The sequence below is a fragment of the Phascolarctos cinereus genome, unplaced genomic scaffold (assembly GCF_003287225.1).
Source record: "Phascolarctos cinereus isolate Bilbo 61053 unplaced genomic scaffold, phaCin_HiC Scaffold_1;HRSCAF=81, whole genome shotgun sequence".
NCBI lineage: Eukaryota > Metazoa > Chordata > Mammalia > Diprotodontia > Phascolarctidae > Phascolarctos > Phascolarctos cinereus.
In genome coordinates this window covers 83,826,141-83,850,218 of record NW_027555514.1, presented here as the reverse complement: position 1 = coordinate 83,850,218, position 24,078 = coordinate 83,826,141, and the positions used below count along the sequence as shown (strand labels likewise).

Genomic DNA, 24,078 nt, shown 5'->3' with positions numbered 1-24,078 from the left:
ACTGGAGCTAGATTTGGAAGGGCTTTGCTAGAGCTGGGGAATAGCATTGTCAGATTTGTGTTTTAGCACTATCAATTCCATCTCAACATTGGCAAATTGACTCAGTTACTGGCAGCTTCTCTTTTCTTGGATTAGTAGTTGAAGCTATGGCACTTCTGTGTCCCCCAGCATGGGAAGCCACTCTTTCTAATCGAAATTGGTGGTTCATTTGTGTGTGTGTGTGTGTGTGTGTGTGTGTGTGTGTGTGTGTGGTGTGTGTTTTAATGTCCTGTGGTGCTGGGAAATCAAACAGGCTATCATTGCTGTCACCATCATACTGTCTTTCCAGGAATTCCTATGGAATTCTATAGAATGGAGTTCTACAGTTCAATCTAAAAACATGATATTACAAATTAAGTTATTGTTTTTCAACCATAGTTGCAAGTTAGATGTCATAAACCCAGTTCTATATGGCCTTGGTAAATGAGGACCACCCACTGTCTTTGAGGGCTCTAACTCTGCTTAGATCCTATATTTTGCTGTCAAAGGTATTTCCAAATGAGTGATTGTATGGCAACTCATCTTCTACACTAACAGAGGAAAGGAAAAGGTCCAAAGCAAAAGATGTGTCTAAAAACTGTGAAAGGATATCTGTATATCCCCCAGAGGCCTCCGGAGAGCTGGAGATGGAATTGGGATGCTATAGTCCTCTATCTGAATTGGGATGGTGTGGCAGTTCTGAAGATGTCTTTCCAGATGTTCCCCTTTCCCTGCCCCCCCCCTTTTTAATAACAAACAAAAGAGCGACAGAAACAAAGTAGAGAGACTTCCACACATTTCTGACGTGTGTTATAGATGTTCCTCCTGTAGGGGAGTTTTGAGGATGGTTATTGGTGAGGAGCAAGATGTTATTTGCTATCTCCATATCCAAAGCTGTGCCTTGGGATTTTTCAGCACAGAAAATGATGGAGGGGGATGAGAGTATGCAACTGGAATGTTTCCCTGATAAATTCAAGGTTTGCTAACAAAGGGCATATGGAGGGTCTTATCTATGCCAAGCGCTATAAGGTCATTTGAGTCCTATCTATGAAGTTATTATTGAAAAAAGTGGGGAAGATTTTGTCTGGTTTTAGCAAAAGGATACAATGAACTTTTATGAGATATAGTGATGTGGGTATGATGTGGGTATGAATCTTCCCAAGGAATTTTGCTTTAAATCATCTGGCAAATACCAGAAAAATGGCCTTGGCTTCTTTCCAGTGGGGAGGCAACGGCCTTGGAATTCCACGTGTGAAACGCTAACCCAGATTCCATAGGGGAGAGGGAATAAATTTCTACTACACAAAGGTCTTAACAAGGTCTTATTTATTAATACAATTCAGCTTTGTATAAATATATTATATATACATATATAGGGATACTTGTACAGAGCGTGAATAGAGATTCTCCGTCTCATTAAGCACATATATTTGACTCAGTGATGAAGTGTTCAGTGCTTTGAGATAAGGCAGTCCCCTTACTGGTCATTGAGAAGGAAGAGTAAATGGCTTAATATTTGGTACAAGGTTTTTTTTTTTTTAATTGGGGGAGTAAGGGTAAAGATGAATGAGAGGGTTGGGTTGGGACAGGGTTGTCAAAATAAAAGTCATTGAAGCATCAAAAAAAATCCACAGAAGAGAACAGAAGGATGGCCAGTAGGAATCATAGACAAGCAGGACAGGTTTGAATGTTTTAAACTTTTAAAAATAATTTAAAAAGAAAGGCAAGCTGTACATGATAGAAATTTGCAGTTTTATACATAAACTTTTTCTTGTTCTGTTTTCTCTGATAAAAGTCTTGTATACAATATAAGGAACTAATTAAAATTTATAAAACTGAGCCATTCCCCAAAGATAAGCAGTCAAAGGATATACCAGGGAGTTTTCAAAGAAAGAAATAGAAACTATCAACAAACATATGCAAAAAATGCTAGAAATCACTAATAACTAGAGAAATGCAAATTAAGTAAACTCTGAGATTCCACCTCATATCCATCAAGATTGACAAAGATGACGAAAAACAAAAAACAAAACAGAGAAAATGATATATGTTGGAAGGATTTTGGGAAAACTAGCACACTAATGAACCACTGTTGGAGTTGTGAATTGTTAATTATTCTGTGGAAACTAATCTGGAACTAAGTCCAAGTATTCACTAAATCATGTTTGCCTTTTGACCCAGTGGTATTGTTGGGGTGTGTGGGTGCTTATGCTTGGGTGCTTATGTTTGGGTGCCTGTACTTGGACCCCAGTTTCTCCCTAGCCTCAGAAACACTGTCCCTTGATAATCATTTGGGATCAATTGGGCCCCAAGAAGGGCCAAAAACCTAAATTAATCTATTTCTCTCTGAGTGAACTAAAAACACCCCTTCCTGTGTTAGCAAATTCCAGGACCAGATAGAGCTGATCACTATTCTCCCTGTTTGTTATCACTGGGCCCAGGATGTCTGGGACCAGATACTCTCTTGAATAATGGGACTTTTCTTATCTTGAGTTTCAATTGAGAACTGACCACTCCTTAACCACTCCCTAGTTAGCATATTTGGCCCATGTTTTATTGTATTTTATCCTGTATAAACTTTGCCTGTACCTCACTAAGGTTGCAGGATCCTTTAAGAATCCTTGCCCACTGAAAAGCCTAACAATAAATCTTTGCCACCTTGAATTAAAGAATGCTTGAGTCTGAATTCATTCCAGACAACCGGTCCTGTACTCCAGTCTTTGAGGGGTCACAACCTCTCAACCTCTCAGCCTGCAACAGTATCTCTATGAGGCTTTTACTTCAAAGAGATCAAAATAAGAGAAAAAAGACCAATACACACAAAAATATTTATAGTAGCTCTTTTTGTCATCACAAAGAGCTGGAACCTAAGGGGATGCCTAGCAATTGGTAAATAGTTAACAAGTTATGATATTTGAATGCAATGTTGTATTATTGAACCATAAGAAATAACAAAAGGGATGATTTCAGAGAAACCAGGGAAGACATACATGAATGGATATAGTAACTGAGCAGAATCAGAACAATTTATACAATAATAACAACATCATAAAGAGAAATAACTTTGAAATACTTAAGAAGTCTGATCAATGCAAATAATGGGGGATGGGATTTGTGCTGGACCCCTAAAAGGAAAAGACCATCTCTTTGGGACCTGGACCCCTAAGCCCCTGAACCCAGATCTCTGGCATTTGCCTGAGGCACCTGGCCCATCCCAGTCAATAATTCTTTTAACTGCCCTTTCATTGTGGCCCTCATTATCTGCACCTGGCCCACCCCAGGCTACTTGCCACTCGTTAATCTCATCTAAATCTTCCCACAGTTTTTCTGTATAAAATTGTTCCTCTACATCCCTCAGATTCTTAAAATCTGGCCCAAACACATCACAAAGAGTGCAGACTCACTAGGAATCTCATCCACCCCAACCAGAGTCTTAATAAACTCACTACTTGGAATGAAAGAAGGCTTGAGTGGTCAAATTCTTTCGAGGCAGACCCTTGCACTGTACCCTTGCATTTTGGGGTTCACAGTATCCCTAGACTGCATCACAATCACCTACTACTCATCCAAAGGACAGACAATGAAGCATACTGTTGAACTCCTGCGAGACAAATGGATTCAAGTTACAGAATAAGATGTACATTTTCATATTTGGCCAATTTGTTGGGGAATTTATTTGCCTTGATTGTACAAAATAACAACAAAAATAAAACTAGTAGAATTTGTAGAAAATTTTGATTCAGGAGAAAGATTAGGAACTCTTTCGACCAATACCTTATTCTACATATCCAAAAGCTCTAAATGACTTAGATATAAAAGGTCACATTATAAAGCAATTATAAGGAGAAAGGAAAAAATTACCTCTTAGATCTCTGAAGGGTTCATGACTAAGCAAATGAGAGAGAGAATAACACAAAATAAAATGGACAATTTTAATTACATAAAATTTAAAAGTTTTTGCATAATCAAATCTAATATAGTAAAAATTATAAGGGAAACAACTGAGAAAATTGCCTTGCAATAAGATTCTCTGATAAAAGTTTAATTTCCAAAATATATGAAGAATTGGTTTGGGGCAGCTAGGTGGCGCAGTGAATAGAACACTGGCCCTGAAGTCAGGAGGACCTGAGTTCAAATCCGTCCACAGACCAAACACTTGACACTTACCAGCTGTGTGACCCTGGGCAAGTCACTTAACCCCAATTGCCTAAAATAAAAAACAAAAACCAAACAAACAAAAAAAGAATTGGTTCAAATTTTAAGACTGCTGAGCATGTTCTACCAGGAGAGCTGAGGCTAGTAGATATCTTGAGTTTGGGGAGGCTGAGGTTCATGGATCTCTTGATCTTGGGAGTGCTGAGTTAGAGTGGGCTAGGCTAATAGAGTATCAGAAGTAAGTTTGGCATTAATATGGTTCACCTCCAGAAGCAGGGGGTTACCAGATTGCCCAAGGAGGAGTGAACCAGTCTAGGTCCAAAATAGAGCAGGTCAAAGCTTCTGCATCTATCAACAGTGGAATCTGCCCAGGAATAGTCACTGTACTTTTAACATGGACAACATAGAGAGAACCAGTCTCTAACAAAGAAAAAAAATCCAAGGCATTCCTCAATAGATAAATGGGCAAAGCATATCAATAGGCAGTTTTTAAAGGAAGAGATGCAAGCTACCAAAAATTATGAAAAAATACTGTAAATCACTAAGAGAAAATTAAAGCAACTCTGAGATTCCACTCACAATGGCAAAGATGACAAAATCAGAAAATGATAAATGTTAGAAGGCCTCTAGGAAGACATGTTGGTGAAGCTGTGAATTGGTCCAGCCATTCTAGAAACAATTTTGAACAATGTCCAGAAAGTTACCAAACTGTGAATACCCTTTGACCTAGCTACATTACTACTAGGCCTATACCCTCAAAGAAATCAAAGAAAGAGGAAAAGGATTCATATGTGCAAAAATATTTCTAGTAACTCTTTTCATTTTAGTTTGAAATTGTAAAACAAGGAGGTGTCTTCCTAGTGGGGAATGGCTCTATTAATTGTGGCATATGAATGTAGTGGAAAACCATTTTGCCATGTTAAATAATGAAATGTGTAACTTCAGAGGTAACTGAGAAGACCTTTTTAAACTGATGCAAAGCAAAGTGAGCAGAAATAGGGGAACAATTTATACAATATTAACAACAGTACTTTAAAATTCTGATCAGTGCAACAATAAACCACAAGTCCAAAAGAAGATGAAACAGGTCACTCAATTCCTGGCAAACAGGTGATGAATTTAATACGCAGAAACAGAACTTGGCTAATGTGGGAATGCATCTTTTTTAGACTTTGCAGCTATATACTGAGGGATTTGTTTTTCAGCTTAATTATACATTATTAATAAAAAGAAAGATCATAAACTCCATTTTGTATACGTTGAATTTGGAGTGCCTATGGGTTATTTTCTCTTGGAAATGACCAAGAGATAATCGATGGTAGAGATCAACCAAGAGACTGGGGCAGTTGGATAGATCTGAAATAATAATAACAATAATAATACTTAACACTTATATAGCATTTATAACTTGCCAGGCACTGTGCTAAGTGTTATCTTTATCAATATAATGAATTCCACGGAACTGTGGGATGCGACTCAAATTAAACAAACTCTTAGAGGTATTTTAAGGTAGGAACAGAAAGTTAAAAGTTTATTATTTCAGTTCTCGAGAATCGGGTGTCCCTCTACCAGTATGATCTGATGAGGGGAGACAAAGTACAGAAGCAGAAGCCAGATTAAATAACCTTAACGGGAAAAGCCCCCTCCCACCAAGTGGCCACTATTTGGCTCACAATCTAGACAGGAAAATCTACCATAGAAACAAAAAAGAAAACAAAGAAACTATATACATATCTATATTTAGCCCCTTAGTTTGCTGAAGTAATATCAAAGAAGCAATTAAAAATGTTCAGTCAAGCTAGATGCTGTTGTGTTATGGCAAGGTTACCACTGTGACCAAAATATAGCAACAGGTGTAACAACAAAATACAAGGGGGGGGGGGTTTCAGGCTTGGCAAACTTTAACTGCTGAGATAACAATGTCATAGAAGTGTGTGTGTGGGTACTTGGGGCTGGATTCCCGTAAATCTGGTGATTTCTAGTAAATCGAAATTTAGGCCTGTCAGGCTGCTATGCCTATCTTGAGTCTCGATACAATTTCTATTTATTCTTCTAAGAAGTCTTCATGGGATCCCCTCATTCTACTCAACAGGAACCACTGACCTGCTCAGGAGGCTTCACTTCTGAGAGATCATCTCTCACAAAGCCATTGTTGAATCAAGAAGAAGCTTTATTAATGACCTGAGAAGGCCAGGCATCCAACACGTGTGACAGCACACTTATGGACAAATGCACACTTTTTTATTCCCTATTCCCCATTCGAATTTCCTGTTTCTCCACTAGAGGTTACAGCCTATCAGAAACACCTAATTTCCCCACCTGAGTCTAGATCCCTGATTACATCTCTCACTCCCCACATTTCTGTGACTTTGGCAAAACACCCCTTTTGATGTAAATCTGTGCCTAACCTCAGAACTGGTTTCCCATCTGTTAGTCTATTCACCACCACCAGTGTTTTCTTACTCTAATATAACTCCCTTTGTTCATCTTCCACTTAGCCCCCAGATTGCATTCCTTTCCACTAGACTTTTTGTGGAAACACTATTTCTCTGATTCCAACCTCTGACTGAGCGATGTGCAGAAGCAACATCCATATATCCCACACTAAGTGCTTTACACTTATGGTCTCATTAAATCCCGACAACAACCCTGGGAGGTCAGCACTATCATTATCCTCATTTTACAGATGAGAAAACTGAGGCAAACAGAATTTAAGTCATTTGCCCAGAGTCACATTGCTAATAATTGTCCTGGGGTACCATCTGAATTCAGGTTTGACTCCTAGCCCGAGCTGCTTCCACTGCTATCTACAGAGAGATAATAACTGAACCTATGGGAATTGATGAGTACGCCAAGTGAGGGAATGTGCAGAGAAAAGAGGGAAGGGCCTAACGGGGAGTCTCGAGAAAGACCCAGAGCTAGGGGGCAGGATATCGATGATGAGCAGTTAGAAGAGAACACAAAGGTGATCTACAGTGGCAAATGTTGCTTAGCCGTCCAGGAAGAAGATTGAGAAAAGGCCACCGGATTTGTCAGTTTGGAGTGGTGGGGGTGAAGAGGGAGGACAGAGAGACTGAGAGACTGGGCAGATTTGGGGGAAGGGTTCTTTCCTTTTGCCTGGATTGTAAACTCCATGCGGGCAGCGATAGTCTGTGCCTCTTCGCATATCCGTAACCCTAGCACAAATGAGATGGAGCAGAATGTTCATTCGTTCAGCGCCCGGCGCAGTATACCATAGGCGGCTAATAAATAGTTCAGTCTGAGCGGATTTTCCCCGCAGGTCAGACTCCTGGCCCTCCTGGACACCCCAAGGTGCCTCTCCAGCTCTCCCCTCTCCTCCCCCATCGGCCCCAACGTCGCTGGGGGGGAGGGGCAGCGGAGCGCCTACGGCCACAGCCCTTCGACGTCCCTAAAGGGCGCCTGGGTGTATGTAGACAGGCCGATGACTGGGCCGGGGGAGGGCCCGTAGCCCGGGTGGCCCCACTTCGCGGGTGGGCCCAAGGCGGGCGCGGCGGGATTCCCCCACCGCCACTAACTCGGCGGCCGGCAGATGGCGCCAACGGCCACAAGCGGCCGGCGCGTCCGCAAAGACGGACGGAGAATTTTCGGGAAGGTGGAGGGGGAGGTGGGGGGGCGGGGCGTAGGAGGCGCAGACCTCGGGTAGACGCGGCAGCAACCGCCGCGGCCGCCGCCTCCAGCCCAGTAGCTTTAATGGTGGAAGGGAAGTGGAGCGTCGCCGCGTTGCTCCGACGTCTGACGCACTTCCTGTTTGTTGTTGGAGAAACGGAGAGAAAGGAAAGCGCGAGGAGTCGCTGCCGCCGCCACCAGCACCACCAGCAGCAGCAGCGCCGGAACCGAGAGGAGACCGCGGGCGCAGCCCCTCCTCCTCCTCCCCGCCGCCAGCTGCCAGCCCCCTTCGGGTAAGGGAGGCCCCAGTCGGGGCCGAGGCGCACGGAGGAGGGGGCCGGGTCGGGCCGAGCCGCGGCGGGCGCCGGGTGGACGGGCGGGTGGCGGATTTGTCCCCGGCGCCTTAGCAACGGTGGTGTTGATGACTCGCCCGGCGCGCTGGCTCCTCGGGCCTCGCGGCCTGCGTGCAAGGCGGGGCGGAGACCCGGGTCTCCGCTTCCAGCCCGGGCCGCCGCCTCGGGTGTCCTTGCCCGTCGCCTCCGGGCATCCGGCTTCTGTGGCCCAGGCCGTAGGGGGAGGGGGCGGAGGACGCGTCCGGACGCTCGGGGCCTCGCCCCCGCCCGTATCTCGGCCGCGTCAGCCGCGGGGTCCGTTTGGAGGCCTCTCGGCCCGTCCCCCGCCATCCTGGGGTCCGAAAGCCCGAGCCTCGGGCTGGGCGGGGAAGGCATTGAGAGCCTCCGGATGGTCATGAGTACTTCGGGGAGCCGCGGGCCGGGGGGTGCCGCTCGTCTCTCTGCGGGAGAAGGCGGGTTGGTTTTCCTAGTGTCCCCGGCTAGCGCAGTCCTCTATTTTCTTGTCATTGTGTGACCAAATTAGTTCCCTTCTCCCCTAAAATGCGGTTAGATCAGAATGTGAACACCTAACCGAACGGAAACAACGTTTGTGTACACTCGGGGATCTTCCTCATTCAATCTGTATTAATGGCCTACTGTGTGCCAAGCGCTGGGCTTGCCAAGAAAGGCAAAGCCAAGTCCCTGCCCTCGAGAAACGGGTATAAACGAGATGGAGTCAGGGTTTCCAGAAAGGTAGAGGTGTTTTGTTTTGTGAAGTGGTCAGATGGTTTTAACTTGAAGTTGCCAGGCTCTGCGAATACCGAATGTTGAATATTCCGTGTGAAAGGCCATGCGGAGGGGGTGTTCATGTTGTCACCCAAATGGGGCTGAAGTCTCCTGCAAGTTTGGGGGAAGTGCGTAGAGTGGGCAGATGGGAGAGCTTGTTTTTAGTTACCTTGTTCTGCCCTTTTTTCAGACCTTTTTTTGGGTAAACTTTTTATTAAGATAAAGGTAAGAGTTGGAAGAATCTTTTTAAGCATAAACTATGAGGATAAAGGTAAGAGAATTGGAGGAACTAATATCAGCTACTAGAATTTAGCACATTTTATCCTCGACACAACCTTGGGAGATAGATGCTGTTCTATTTCTACACATGAGGAAATACAGATAGATAGGTTAAGTGACTTGCCCAAATTAACACCACTAGTGAGTGAGGCAGAATTAGGACTCAGGTCTTCCTAACTTAAGATCCAGCATATTATAAAGCTTAAAAGTAAACATCTCCGTATTAGTATAAAGGTAACTTGCAGTTCAGTTCTACATTAAAGAAATCAATTGTCAGTACAGCTAGGTTATGAAATTCCTGGTTAAATGATGTTAATCAATTTCTAAGAAAGTTTAAAGAAGAGGAAAAACATCTAAACTACTATCATATTTGTTCACTCTAATACGCTTCTCTTATGAAAGTACAGTTTCTAGTTGCTTATCAACAGGTCAAATGAATGATTCTCCAAAAGGATTTGACATTGGATAAATACAGCAAACAAATTTTGGGAAATGAGTAATATATACTATATATCTATTAATTCTGATCTAGTTTCATGCACTTGTCCACTTGTGGAACCCTGGGCAGCTATCTAACTTAATCACTCTTTGCTTTAAGTTGCTTCACCTGTAAAATGGGGATAATTTCACTTGCCTCCCGAAGTTGTTAGGAACAGATGAGATATTTGTAAAGCACTTAGTACAGGGTCAGGCACACACTAGGCACTTAATAAATTCCTCTTTCCCTCCAATGCAGAATTTCTTTCTGGAATATAAGAGATACTTTTGGATGTGTTAGCTTCTCTGGAAGGTAATATGCTATATTTGTTTAGTTTGGAAAATGCAAATGGATGTTCGTTCACACTACACATTTTTTAGAATATGTTGTTAAGTGTTTTATTGTAGAATTTGAAGTTAGAGAAAATGCATCTTGTTTCCTTAACTATAAGTGTAGGTACTTCAGATAGAATTTTGCTTACATCAGAGCAAAAAAGTAATGTGTGAGGGTGATGTGATTGAACAAATAAAGGTGACTTGTAAGGACTGAAGAGTTTAATAGAGATTCTGACTGTGGCCCACCCACACCTCCTAACGTTTTATCCTCATAGTTTTACATCTCAAAGTAGTGGGGCTTGCAAGCTGTTTATTTGCTTTGGAGGTCAGAATGATCCAAAGAGAAAGATAGATGCCAGTCCAGTACTGAAATGATTAAAACCTGGAAAAGTGACACATTCATGTGTCAAAGATGTTTGATTGGGTTTAGGAAATTCAGTCAAGGAGGGAATGCTGTATCAGTGCTTATCAGCACTGTTTGATAGAAGGTTGATAGTAGAAGTTGCTACTTCAGTAATTTAGGTTTTCAAAGAGTTGCTTGGGATATGAGCCTAAACAATTTGCCTAGAGTCACCAAGCCAAAGTATGCCAGTTAGAGTTTAAACCCAGATCTTCCTGATTACTAAACCAATTTTCTTTTCACTTCTTGACACTGATTCTTATAATATTCCCCCCCCCCCAATGATTTTGGAATAGTTGGCTCTAGGGAGAATTACATATATATGTCCCTTTTTAAGCAAAACAGGAGAGGTATAGAATGCATTAGACTGATAGTTGAGTTGTATCTAGTCCTGTTTAGCTAGTAGCTAGCTTTGTGACCTTGATAGATAACTTGTAGATGCTTCTATTTCTTTATCTGTAATATGAAAGAATGGAGGTCTCAGCTTTAAACTAGGTCTTGGCTCTAAAACTCTCACTAGAACTTTTTACTAAATGTGTTTTATGAAACATCAAATAGATCTTATTCTTTTTAAATGGCTCAAGAATCTCAGCTTCATAGGTTTTAGATATACTTTACACATGCACTGATTTCAGTCTTTCCATTGCTTTAGTGGACAGTTTAATATAGGGATTCTTAATCTATTTTGTGTCATGGACCTTTCTGGCTCTCTGAAATTTTAAGGACCTATTACCAGAATGTTTTTAAATGAATAAATTATGTGACATAACAGTTACAAAACAAACAGTTGCAAATAAAAACCATCAAAAAAAAACCCAACCCAAAATAAAGTAGTTTCATACTTTGATACCTAACCAAGTTAACAATTTCTGATTTAAAGAATTGATGTACCTGCAAAAAAAGTCACCTTCTGTGAATTCTCTGTGCCTATCTAAACTAGTCTTGGGTGGCAGTCCTTCATCAAGTCTGGACCAGAAATCTTTCCACGAAGAACAGAAATTTTTCTCTCTGGTGTAGCCCTGGAGAAGTCACATTTAGGCAGCAACATTTACCATAGAATTCCTTCAAATATAAGTTTGTAGAGATTTAAAATTTATGAAAAATCAATTTAAGCAGCTTTTAAGATTATTTCTTTAATTTAGTGTACTCTTGAATCTGCAATCCAAATAACATTCTACTGATTTTCATCATAAAATTGGATATATGTTCTAATGGAAATATTTTGGTCTCAGTACATATTTACCTGAAAGAAAAGATGATTTCCTCCCTCCTAAATTCTGGGGTTCTTTTAAATTCAAATAGGCACCACCTAGTGGAGAAACATGACAAGAATTTGATCAGTTTTCCAAATATGGGTTCAGGTAAGTTATGGCTTATGGATGTGAAAAATAAACAGTACTTTTAAGACTGTGAGTGGAACTAAAGATAATTTTTTGAGTTTAAAGAAATTGAGGGTAGTGAAGAAAGAAAAATAAGTAGGTACAGGGACAGTGATAAAAATGTGAGGTATAAAATGTGAGGTATAAAATGAAATAAGAAATGTGAGGTATAAAAGCTGAAAGACATCTCAAATTGAAGACTAGACCTCTGATAAATCATTAGGGACTTTGCTATGTCCTTGTAGATTGAATACAGCTATTAGGTACACTTGTCCGGTAACTTTTTTGTAAGGGGGGAAACATTTTCCTTTCAGGGTTAACATGATGGTTCTAGAAAAAAAGTTTTGTTTTTTTTAATGGAGCAGTACTACCTGTGCTCATAAGTCACAAATGCTGCTCTAAAATCTAAAACTACTATAATGGCAGCCACAAGATGATGTCATGGGTTTTTTTTGAAATTATCTAACTTTATCTAGAGTTGTAACAAGCTTTTAGAACTTCTTTGTAAAAGGGTTTTTGCTTGATCTGCTAATCTTTTATTTAACAACACTGGCTAGGGCAAAGTATTTGTTTGACTCTCTGGAGCCTCTGTAAAGGTATCATTATCATGGTTTATAATTTCTTTAGGTGTTTATAAGTGGTGTATTCTTTTTTAAACTGGTATATGAGCATTATAAAGGGTAGAACTTTGAAATGGTAGAAGATTCAACGACAATTTGAATTTGAAAGTGATTAATTGCTTTATATCTTTTCTGGGATATAAGGCTGGAACCATAAGGTTGAGTAGTCTTAGTTTGAAAGAACTCCCAGTTTGCTTTTTTTTTTAAATGCCCAACTAATAGGCCAAACATTACTATCTGGCCATCTTATTTATTCTTGTACTTATTGACTTATGTCAACATGATTATTCGAAAAATTTAATCTAGATATTAAGGCTATAAGGCTTTATTACATAGAAGCTTTCATTTATTCAATATCCTTTTTTTTTTTTTGGGTGAGGCAGTTGGGGTTAAGTGACTTGCCCAGTCATGCAGCTATGAAGTGTCAAGTGTCTGAGGCCTGATTTGAACTCAGGTCCTCCAACTGCAGGGCCGGTGCTCTATCCACTGGGCCACCTAGTTACCCCTTCAATATACATTTTTGAAGTTCAAATTCTAGCCTTGTGGTTTACTACCTAAATGACCTTGATCAACTTCCTTTGGCTCTTCTGGATTTCTGCCTCCTCTGTAAAAGGACAGGATTAATTGAGATTTTGAGTTGGCCCACCCCCACCTCCAAACATTTATTATCACAGTTTTACATCTCAAATGTTGCAAGCTGTTTTTGCTTGGAGGTCAGAATAATCCAAAGGGAAAGATTGGATACCAGTCTAGTACTGAGATGATTAAAACCTGGAAAAGTTACACATTCACATATCAAAGATGTTCAGTTGGTTTAGGGAATTCAGTCAAGGAGGAAACTCTACCAAACACTGTACAATTTTGTGACTCGTACGTGTTGTAGAAGTGATTTTTTTTTAAACTATAAGACAAGAAGTTTTTTTTTTAAACCTTTTACTTTCAAGTTTATTTGTATTGGGAATTCCTGATGAGGAAACTCCTTTTTACCAAACACCAGAAACACTAGCCTCCTTGCTATTTCTGGAACAAAACACTCCCATCTCCCAACACTGGGAATTTTCACTGACCCTCATGCTTGTAATGTTTTTTCCTCCTCAATTGTCTCCTGACTTCTCTGACCTTCTTTAAGTTACATTTAAAATCCCACTTTCTGCAGAAAGCCTTTACTGATGCCTCTTAATTCTAGTACCTTCTCTCTGTTGATTATTTTCAATTTATTTTGTACATAACTTTGGATATAGTTTGTATGGTGTCTAGACCGTGAGCTCCTTGAGAGCAGGAATGTCTTTTGCTTTTCTTTAAATCCTCACTGTTTAGCACAGTTGTCTGTCACATAAGAAACATTTAGAGAGAGTTTATAGTTTAAGCAACTTGTGCAGGGGCACTCATCTGCAGTGTATCAAAGGCCTGACTCTGAGGCAGTAGTACTCTGTCCCCCACTCAGCTATTTATTGAGTTCCCTCTGTGTACTAGGCATTGTAGTAGAGGTAGAGTTTAAAAAAAAAACAAACCAAAAACACTTGACTCTAGCTGTGTGACCATGGGCAAGTCACTTAACCCCAATTGCCTCAACGAAAAAGCCAAAAAAACAAGGGGGGGGAGAGAAGACTTTAGTTCGTGACCTTAACAAACTTTAAAATACATTTGAGTAGATAAGTCACTTTCATGTGTTTAAGAGCACTAGCAAGCAAGCAAGTGCAAAATAACATGACTTATGATAAGTTTGGCTTTAGAACATTTTCCTGCTTAATTGAATATGGATTTGTCTGACCTGAATTCAGAATGCTTGAAACCAGACCATGAAATCGTACTGTCAAAATTTGACTTGGAGAAAGCTGGAAAATTGTCTGTTGTTTCTGTCCTACTCTCCTTCTTAGACCTTTTGCCACCTTCCTGCTCTCTGAAAAGGAATAGTCTTAGACTAATCCATTTCTCCTGGGTAAAACAAAATACTTGTTTTGATTCCTTTTCTGAATTTCTGAAAAAAATTATGGTTCATATTATCTTCTGGACCTTTGGGCTCTACTCTTGGATAATGGTATACTTGAAAGATAGACCTGAATCTGTTTTCTTGAATTCATTTCAAGTACCACAGTCATCTATGGTGATTTGACTTGGATAGGCTTCTAGAGTTTCATCTTTGTTTAGTAAATGTCTCAATTATTTGAAAACAAGTAGATTCATAATGATTATGTCAGACAGTAAAAGCAGGGTAAGTATATATCATCATGGAATGCTTCTTGACATATAGAACTTAGAGGATTGGAAAAGAGTTGAAAAGGGCATCTCATTTGGAAATGACATACAAAGAAGGAATCAATCCTTGCTGGGTTAGCATGCAAATTAGTTTGGATAGATTGAGAGACTGTGTGTGTGTGTGTGTGTGTGTGTGTGTGTGTGTGTGTGTAATTTCTATTTAGAAATGTTTGTTAGTTCTTAACTGAGGCCCTCATGGGGCTTGCATTTTAATAGGGGAAAATGACACAAAATTGAAGGGGTAAACCCAGAGTCTATAGTAGCTCACTGGGGCAAAGCTGTCATGCTGGTAATGAGGTGGGGAAATCCAGAGAGTAAGTTGAGTAGGTTACTTTAAGTTTGTATACTTGACTCATGGGACAAACCTTCAAGCCTCTAATGCTGAATTTATTGACTCAGATTTTAAATGTAGTTCAAATAAGCTTGTTTATCAGGTTTTCATAATGTGCAGCAGTATGTAGAGGAGGGCACACCAAAAATGCAAGAAAAAACAGCTGAGGGAGTAAGCAACCCAAAATGCTGGCATAAGAACTTAAAAGGCACAAGTTTTTTGCCAATTAGTTTGGGAACAAACTTGGATACCTCACACTGGATCAGAACAATAGATAATGATCCTGAGTTGTGGAAAAAGGTCAGATTGTTTAGTATGCTCACGTGAACATAGAGAAAAATAGCATGGTCTAGTGTGAGGAATATTAAGTTCGGAAGTAATTTGTGTTCAGATCCTGTCTCTGCCACTTACTGGTTGTGTGACCATGGGAAAATATTTGTTCTTTTTGAGCTTGGCTTTGTGTCTGTCAAATTGGGATAATATATACTATCTACCACACATGGGCTGCAAGTTATAGCAAGGACCGCTAGAGGGCTGTCCTTGGGTTGTGGAAGGACCTGGGTTTGAGTTGTGCTTCTATGTGAACATGGCAAATCACTTAAACTGTCCGTGATCCAGGTAACTTTCTAAGACAACAAATTACAATTTGTTAATCTTTATTAATTGAGGAGAGCTTTTATACTGGGAATTTTCCACACCGATAAAATCACAGGCTTGAACTACTGGGTAGTTGTGAGGAAGATGATTTATGAATTTTAAAATTTTATGTAAATGAGCTATTAATGTATTTTAGAAAAAAATGTAAAATGGTTAAAATGTTGCTTCTTCTAGGAGTAAATTCTCAGGTCTTTGGAAAATAGCTTTTAAGAAAAACTCATTTAAGGTTTTGGACAGCTGATGTTTGTGTACTACAGTTGTCTGTCAGTCAAGAATTTTGAAGTAAAAGCTTTTGAAGAATGAGGGAAGCAAGGTACTGAGGAGAAATATAGGTATATAAGTAGACCAAGGTAAAAGTTGAAGGGGAACATTTAAGGTGCATTGAAAGAAAGTGATTTGTTCTTTTTGCAATCTAATTCTGAATATCAATTCCCCTCCTCCTCAAAAAACCCTCCAGCTAATTATTTGTCAGTGCCTCTCATTTGTAAGTTAAGTATGTTAAGCTTTGTTAAGTATGTTAAGCTTTGTGACATTCTGTCTCTCTAGCTAGATGCAGGTACCTCTGACCTTAATTTGGAGGAGAGGATTAATTTTCACTTGGGTTTGGACAAAGAGGTGATGATTATTTTGTCAAGAGTAGGTTAGGTATCCAAGATAGCTATTGGAGTGGGGTAATCATAGAGTCAGTGAATTGTTTTCCAGTGAAACAAAGGGAAATGAATCATTAAAACATTTTTTCATGAAGAACTCAGAACCTCATAGATAGCAAAAAGTCAACCTGAAAATAAGTTTATTTCCCTTCTAGAAAATACCTAGATTATGGGCAAGTCACTTAACCTTCTTTTACCTTCATTTTCTGATTCTTTAATCTAGGAATGGTATATTTGTGATGAAAGCAATGTGTAAACTGTTAAATGCCATATAAATGTGGGTTGTTAAGTATCAATTCGGTCAACAAGTATTAAGTGCTTACTTCATGCCAGGCACTGTATTATACAAAGACCGAAGGGAAGCAGTCCCTGTCTACAAGGAGCTTACATTCTTTTTTTTTTAATTTATTTTGATTTATCAACAATCACTTCCATAAGCTTTTGAGTTTTAAATTTTTCTCTCCCTCCTTTCCTCCCCATTTTCTTCCCCAAGATGGCTTGGCATATAATATAGGCTGTACATATACATTCCTGTTAAACATATTTTCACATTAGTGACATAAGTAAGAATTAGAACCAATAGGAGGAACTACCAGAAAGAGGAAACAGAACACAACAGAAGAAAAAAAATAGCCAACAGTATGCTTCTGCATTCAAATTCCATAGTTCTTTCTTTGAATGTGGATAGCATTTTCCATTGTGAGGCCTTTGGAGATGTATTAGGTCCTTGTGTTGCTGAGAAGGGTTAAGTCTATCAATATTAGTACCTAACTGATTATGTTATTTCCTTCTTGAGCCAAATCTGATGAGAGTAAGGTTCAAACAGTGTTCATCTCCCTCCCTTCTTTCCCTCTGCTGTAATAGTTTTTTGTGCCTTTTCCTATAATGTAATTTACCCGTATCTGCCTCTGCCTTTCCTTTTCTTTCAGTACATTGTCTTAGATCAGACTAATCTACTTGGATTTATTTAACCCACTTGATTGGATTTTTTTTTTGTCATTACATCAAAGTCAACTTATATCTATCCCCTTTATGTATACCCCTTTAACATGGTATAATAACAATAATAGTTCTCAAGGGCTACAAGTGTCATCTTGTAGGCTATGTAAAGTTTGCTCTTATTAATAACATGTTGTTTCTTTCTGTCCCGTTTACCTTTTTATGTCTCTTTTGAATCTTGTGTTTGAAGATCAGATTTTCTGTTGAACTCTTGTCTTTTTATCAGGAAGGTTTGGAAGTCCCCTATTTTGTTGAATATCTGTCTCTTCCCGTGAAAGATTGTGCTCATTTTTCTGGGTAGTGGAGATTACATTCTAATAGGGGAAGCATATGTATAGATGAAGGCATCAAATATAAGAAAGGGTTAAACTAGGAGTAGAGAGGTAGAATAGGAAAGAAGTCTTTGAAGGTGGAGCTTGGCCAGAGTTTTGAAGAAAATCAGGGATTCCAAAAGGCTGGAGAGAGAGCATTCCAGGCATAGGGGGAAAAGCCAGCATAAAAAGGTGGAGATATGCTAGGTATGGAGGAATGTGTAAAGAGTTGACCAGTATGACTGGATCATGGAGTGTGTTTAGATCAGAGTAATGTACTAAGAAGTTTGGACAAGTAGGAAAGGGCTAGAAATGGGTTATGAACTTTAAATGCCACCTATTAATAGATCTACAGGAACTTAAAACTTAAAAGCTCATACTGAAGGCTTTCATTAGAAATCGTATTTTGTCTTGTTTAATATATTTGGATTTTGTTGCCTCGGATGTCTTCATCTTAGTCTTCATCAAAAAATAGAGGTCAGGGGAGAATTGATTTACTGTTTGTAGCAAATAAGAGGATTGAAGAGAGGAGAAAGCAATTATATGGTACGATACTTGAAGTGGGGGAAGATAGGGTCAAGTGAAGTTTGAATACTTACTGGTTGAGTATAGATAGGAAGAAGCATTGATAGGGATGATCCAGTTTACTTGTTAAAAATGGGAAATCAGAACTTGGGAAGTGATGCTTTAATAACTTTATTTTAGATAATTCACAACTTTCCCCACCTTAAATGTTGTAACTGTATTTTTGCTTAAGTAATGTTTGCCTACCTGTTTTAAAGAATTTTTATAGATCAAGCAAAAACTGTATTCGTGAACCTTTGTTTACTTTTTATTAAGTTAGAAATAGTGATTTGACAATATTAGAATTCTGCAGACCTGAAGACTACTTTACCTTTTAAATTGTGTCATTTGTGTCATTATTTTTGGTTTAAAAAATACTGTTTGCCATTTTTGCAGTCTTCAGGATCTTTAGTTTCCATAGGTAGTGCTACTGGGTGCTAGAACTGAATAGGGAATCGAATTCAGGTGTGATTTCAGTTATTAAAAAGCCTTCTAAAATCACTGTGGCATGGGGCCCCTACCTTTTTTGTTGAAGAGAAGCTATTTTAATCTCAAACCTTTAGGATACAGGTTTGTGAGGCTCTTTAGGGGGACTCCTGTGTGTGTCTGGCCTTAAATGGAGAAAGTAGTAATACTCCTGCTTTCTTCCTGTATCTCCTTACTGGGAAATTCTGATTTGTGGTTTAGGATATCAGCCCATTGAGATTTCTTTTGGGTGAGTCTTTGGATCCACCTGCCTTATTGGCTGAAGACCCCTTAGTCCAGAGTGACTGGAGAGCACTGAGGGTGTAAATATTATCCTTCCGAGGCTAAGTAAGTGTCTGAGGATGGATTTGAACTCAGGTCTTCCTGACTCCTGGGCCAGTGTTCTATCCTAGGTCCCACCTAGCTGCACAGGTGGTAGGTATTGTTTAATCACACCTCAGTTAATTAGCTTGAGTTCAGTTGCTTGATTGTGTGACAAGGTCAATAAATATTAAACCTTATATCTTCCTCAAAAAATTTCACAGTACTGAAAGTAGTACATTGAATTTATTGAAAGCTGTGATTCATTTCATTTGTTGATTTTCATACCACACTACATTAGTGCATTGGCCAACAAATGTCTCTGTAATTCTTGGCTTTGCTAGTCTGTTTATTTTTTGCTAGTATGTTTAATTTTGCAGCAAATGGTTGGGTCTCTTTGACCAGTTGTCTTTTTACAAAGATTTCTATTTTTCTCTGTTGCAAGTATAGGAAGTCTTTGCTTCAGCAAAGTTTATAAGTTAAAATCTGTAATAATATTTAGATGAGTCTCACAGATGTCCATTACAAGAAATATACAGATGTGAGAGTACTTTCCCTTGAAAAACTTTAACAAAAAGTAGTCAACAGCAAGCATTTTAATTGAGCACTTTGTGCCTATTACTGTGCTGAAGAGGGAAGAGAAGGGAATTAGAAATAGAAGCAAAAAGAAGTTCCTGTTCTTAAGGGGGTTATTTTTTTTTCTGTTTATATTGATGATCTTAAAAAAATTATTTTAGACCTAAACACTGAAATTTAAATACACAATAAGAAAATAAAAAGAAACATTATAAACTTCAATACAAAATAAAAGAAAAAAAAGCATTGCCACGTATACAGCAGGATGTAAGAGAGGATTCAACTTATACAGTAATAAATTTCCATTTCAAGGAACTTATATAATAAATACTATACATTGTGTTGAGAGCTGTCCATCTTTTTTTTTTTTGCTTCCTTGTAAGTTTTCTTTTGTTCTCTGCTGTGCACTTTTTACTATGTTCTTTTTTCCTTCCTTCCTCGTACCTCCCCCTTCCCCCTGCCCCCAGCAGTTAAGTTCAGATATGTTTATATGTATACATATACATATATGTGTGCACACACATACACAAAGCTATGTATACATACCACATACATATACATATGCTTACTTACATATGCATATACTTAGATATCTATAATAATATGCATTTATAGACATGTACATTCATATATATCTATGTAAGACCTTACTATACATATTTATCCAAGAGCTTATATTCTTATGAGGAAGACAACCCCTAAAAGGAAGCTGAAAAGTTGGAGGAGAAGGGAGGGAAAGCATCTTTCAGGGAGAAAGATGTCCAGAGTTATTAGTGGAGGAATTTAAACATGAAAAATAAAATTATCATTTCTTATACACATTAGAACAGAAAAAGATTGTACATGAAACTACAGATCTGTTATATGTACAGCTTGGTTTTCTGTTTAGGTATATAGTAAATTTAACCTATAGTTTTCAAACTACCCTGATTATCTTTGCTCTTTTAAGCCTTTTTTGTTTTCTTTTTCTTCTGTGCTTTTAGAAACAATGCCTCATTGACCTGCTTCTTTAGGTTTTGTTTTTTGCTATCCAATTTCTATTACTCTCAGCTTTCCCTTTTCCCTCCCCCATCATTCCACCCATCTCCATTGAAGAAAAATAAAAGAAAGGACTTGTAATAAATATACTTAATCAAGTTGCTCTTGTATAAATTCTTTTGGTTCTGCATCAGTTTGTATAGGTCTTTCTATGTTTCTTTGAAACCATTTTGTTAGTTATTACCTCATAGTCATATTCCTTGTATTCGTATAACATGACTTGTCTAGCCATTACCCAGTACATGGGGACACTCATTTAGTTTTCAGTTCTTTACAACAACAAAGAGTTTTTATAAATATTTTTTATACATGTGGGTCCTTTTCCTTTTTTCTTTGACCTCTTTTGTAGTATAGGCCTCTTAGTGATTTACTAGGTTAAAGGATGTTCAGAGTTTAGTGATTTGGGGGGCATAGTCCTGAAAAAAACTTAAAAAAAATTTTTTCAAAAAATTTTTTAGAGGAGCTTCACAGAAGGAGACTTTTCTTGGGATTTGAAACACTCACACTTTAATATCTGAATATTCTTCATGTGGTTGATGGGTTATTTTATCATGAAGTGGAAACTGCCAGAGTCAGAGGATGAGTTCAGATCACATACATATCTTCCATATACTGCTTTTGTTACCTTGGGCAAATCACTTCTGCTCCCTGGCCCTTAATTTCCTGAACTTTAAAACTGGGAGGGAGTTGGACAAGATGACCTCTGAGGTTGCTTCACAATCTAAATTTATGATCTTCTAAACTCTAAGGCAGGTCCCTTTCATCTGGAAATCTGCAATCTTGTGATAACACAACTTCAGGCACTTATTTCTGGGTGAGGTTTCTAGGCAGGATAAGAAGGTACCCCTTTTACTGATTTTTATTGCTGATGGTACTAAACTTGCATCTTTATGTAGAAAGAAGATTCTTTTTTTAAAGCTTTATTAATTTATTTATTTTTAGTTTTCAACATTACATCCACAAGATTTTGCGTTCCACATTTTCTCCCCATCTCGTCCCTCTCCCAACCCCAAGAATTCTGAATACCCCTTCCCCTAATCTTCCCTCCCTTCTATCACCACCCCCCCTTCTCTTATCCTCTTCCCTTTCTATTTTCCTGTAGGGCAGGATAGATTTCTATGCCCCATTGCCTGTATATCTGATTTCCCAGTTGCATGTGAAAACAATTTTTTTTAACATTTGTTTTTAAAATTTCAGGTTCCAGATTTTTCTGTGTCCCTGCCTCTCTCCCCCCACCCTCACTGAGAAGGCAAGCTACTTGATACAGGTTATACTTGTGTAGTCATGCAAAACACTTCCATTGTAGTCATGCTGTGGAAAACTAACTATATTTCCCTTCATCCTATCCCGCCCTCTGTTTTTTTTTCTCTTTTGACCCTGTCATTCGTCAGAAATATTTGCTTCTGATTACCCCCTCCCCCAATCTGCCTCCCCTCTATCATCTCTCCCCCAACCCTTTTATCCCCTTCCCCCCAATTTCCGTAGTGTAAGATAGATTTCCATACCAATTGAGGGTGTATGTTATTCCCTCCTTAAACTAAATCCAATGAGAATACGATTCATGCATTTGCTCTCACCTTCCTCCACTTCTCCATTGTAAAAGCCTTTCCTATGTTTTATGTGAGCTAATTTACACCATTCTACCTCTCCCTTTCTTCTCTCACTATAATCCTCTGTCACCCCTTAATTTTATTCTTCAGACATCACCCCTTCATCTTCAACTCACCCTGTGCCCTCTCTCTCTCTCTCTCTCTCTCTCTCTCATTTTTTCCCTCCAACTATCTTAGTACTGACAAAGGTCTCATGAGTTACAAATATCATCTTTCTGTGCAGGAATGTAAACAGTTCAACCTTAATAAGCCCCTTATGATTTCTCTTTACTATTTACCTCTTCATGCTTCTCTTGAATTTGGAAGTTGACTTTTCTATTCAGCTCTAGTCTTTTGATCAAGAATGCTTGAAAATCCTCCATTTCACTGAATGTGTGTTTTTTCCCCCTGAAGGATTATACTCAGTTTTTCTGGGTGGGTGATTCTTGGTTGTAATCCTATCTCCTTTGCCCTCTGGAATATTATATTCCAAGCCCTCCAGTCCCTCAATGTAGAAGCTGCTAAATCTTGTGTTATCCTGATTTTTTCCACAATACTTGAATTGTTTCTTTCTGGCTGCTTGCAATATTTTACCTTGATCTGGGAACTCTAGAATTTGGCTATAATATTCCTAGGAGTTTTCCTTTGGGGATCTCTTTCAGGAGGTGATTGGTGGATTCTTTCAATTTCTATTTTACCCTCTGGTTCTAGAATATCAGGGCAGTTTTCCTTGATAATTTCTTGAAATATGATGTCTAGGCTCTTTTTTTGATCATGGCCTTCAGATAGTCCAGTAATTTTCAAATGATCTCACCTGGATCTATTTTACAGGTCAGTTGTTTTTCCAGTGAGATATTTCACATTGTCTTCTATTTTTTCATTCTTTTGGTTTTGTTTTACAATGTCTTGATTTCTCATAAAGTCATTAGCTTCCATTTGCTCATTCTAATTTTTAAGGAAGTATTTTCTTCAGTGAGCTTTTGGACTTCCTTTTTCCATTTGGCCAATTCTGCTTTTGAAGGCATTCTTCTCCTCATTGGCTTTTTGGACCTCTTTCCATTCGGGTTAGTCTAATTTTTAAGATGTTATTTTCTTCAGTATTTTTTTGGGTCTCCTTTAGCAAGCTATTGACTTGTTTTTCATGCTTTTTTTGTCACTCTCATTTCTCATCCTAGTTTTTCCTCTACATCTCTTACTTGCTTCTCAAACTCCTTTTTGAGCTCTTTCATGGCCTGGGACTGATTCATATTGTTCTTGGAGGTTTTGGATGTAGGAGCTTTGACTTTGTTGTCTTCTTCTGGTTGTGTGTTTTGATCTCCTTTGTCACCAAAGTAAGATTATATGATCTTACCTTTTTTGCAGTTTGCTCACATTCCCAGCCAGTTACTTGAGTTTTAAACTCTTAAGGTAGGGATCTGCCTCCATTATGGAGGATGTACTATCCCAAGCTTCAGTGGTTTTGTGCAGCTGTTTTCAGAGATACTTCTTGGGACCTGTGAATTTTCAGTTCTTCCCAGTTGGTATGATCAAGGGTGAGGTGTTTACTCCTTTCCTGGCCTGTACTCTGGTCTGTGAATGACCACAAGCACTCTTTTCAGTCTTGGAACTGTGAGGAAGATTTCCTCCACACCAGCACTTCTTCTCACCCCAGGACCACCACCCAGAACTGCAACTCAGATCCACGGATGGGCAAAGCAAGAGAATCCTGCCTCAGCACCAGCAAAGGGATCCCTGCAATCCCTCTCTGATCAGCCACTTGATTCCTGTGTGTCTGTGGGCGGAGAGCTCTGGAAGCAGCCACTGCCCCAGGGCTGCTCTGGGACTGGGGATGGGAGTGAGCATCTGTCTCACCAGACAGTCACAGACTTTTCCAACTGACCTTTCTAAGTTGTCTTTGGTGTTTGTGGGTTGA

General features: G+C 39.1%; 1 protein-coding gene across 6 annotated transcripts in view; it reads left to right on the top strand.

Annotated features, from left to right (window-relative positions):
• The first annotated feature begins 8,003 nt into the window (after positions 1-8,003).
• Positions 8,004-24,078, top strand: part of DNAJB6 (DnaJ heat shock protein family (Hsp40) member B6) — a 118,830-nt gene continuing 102,755 nt past the window's right edge. For all 6 annotated transcript variants that reach the window (XM_078152551.1, XM_021009646.2, XM_021009647.2 and 3 more), the window contains exon 1: positions 8,004-8,093. The gene's annotated coding sequence lies outside the window, so the exon portion shown is untranslated. The remainder of the gene's footprint in view (positions 8,094-24,078) is intronic.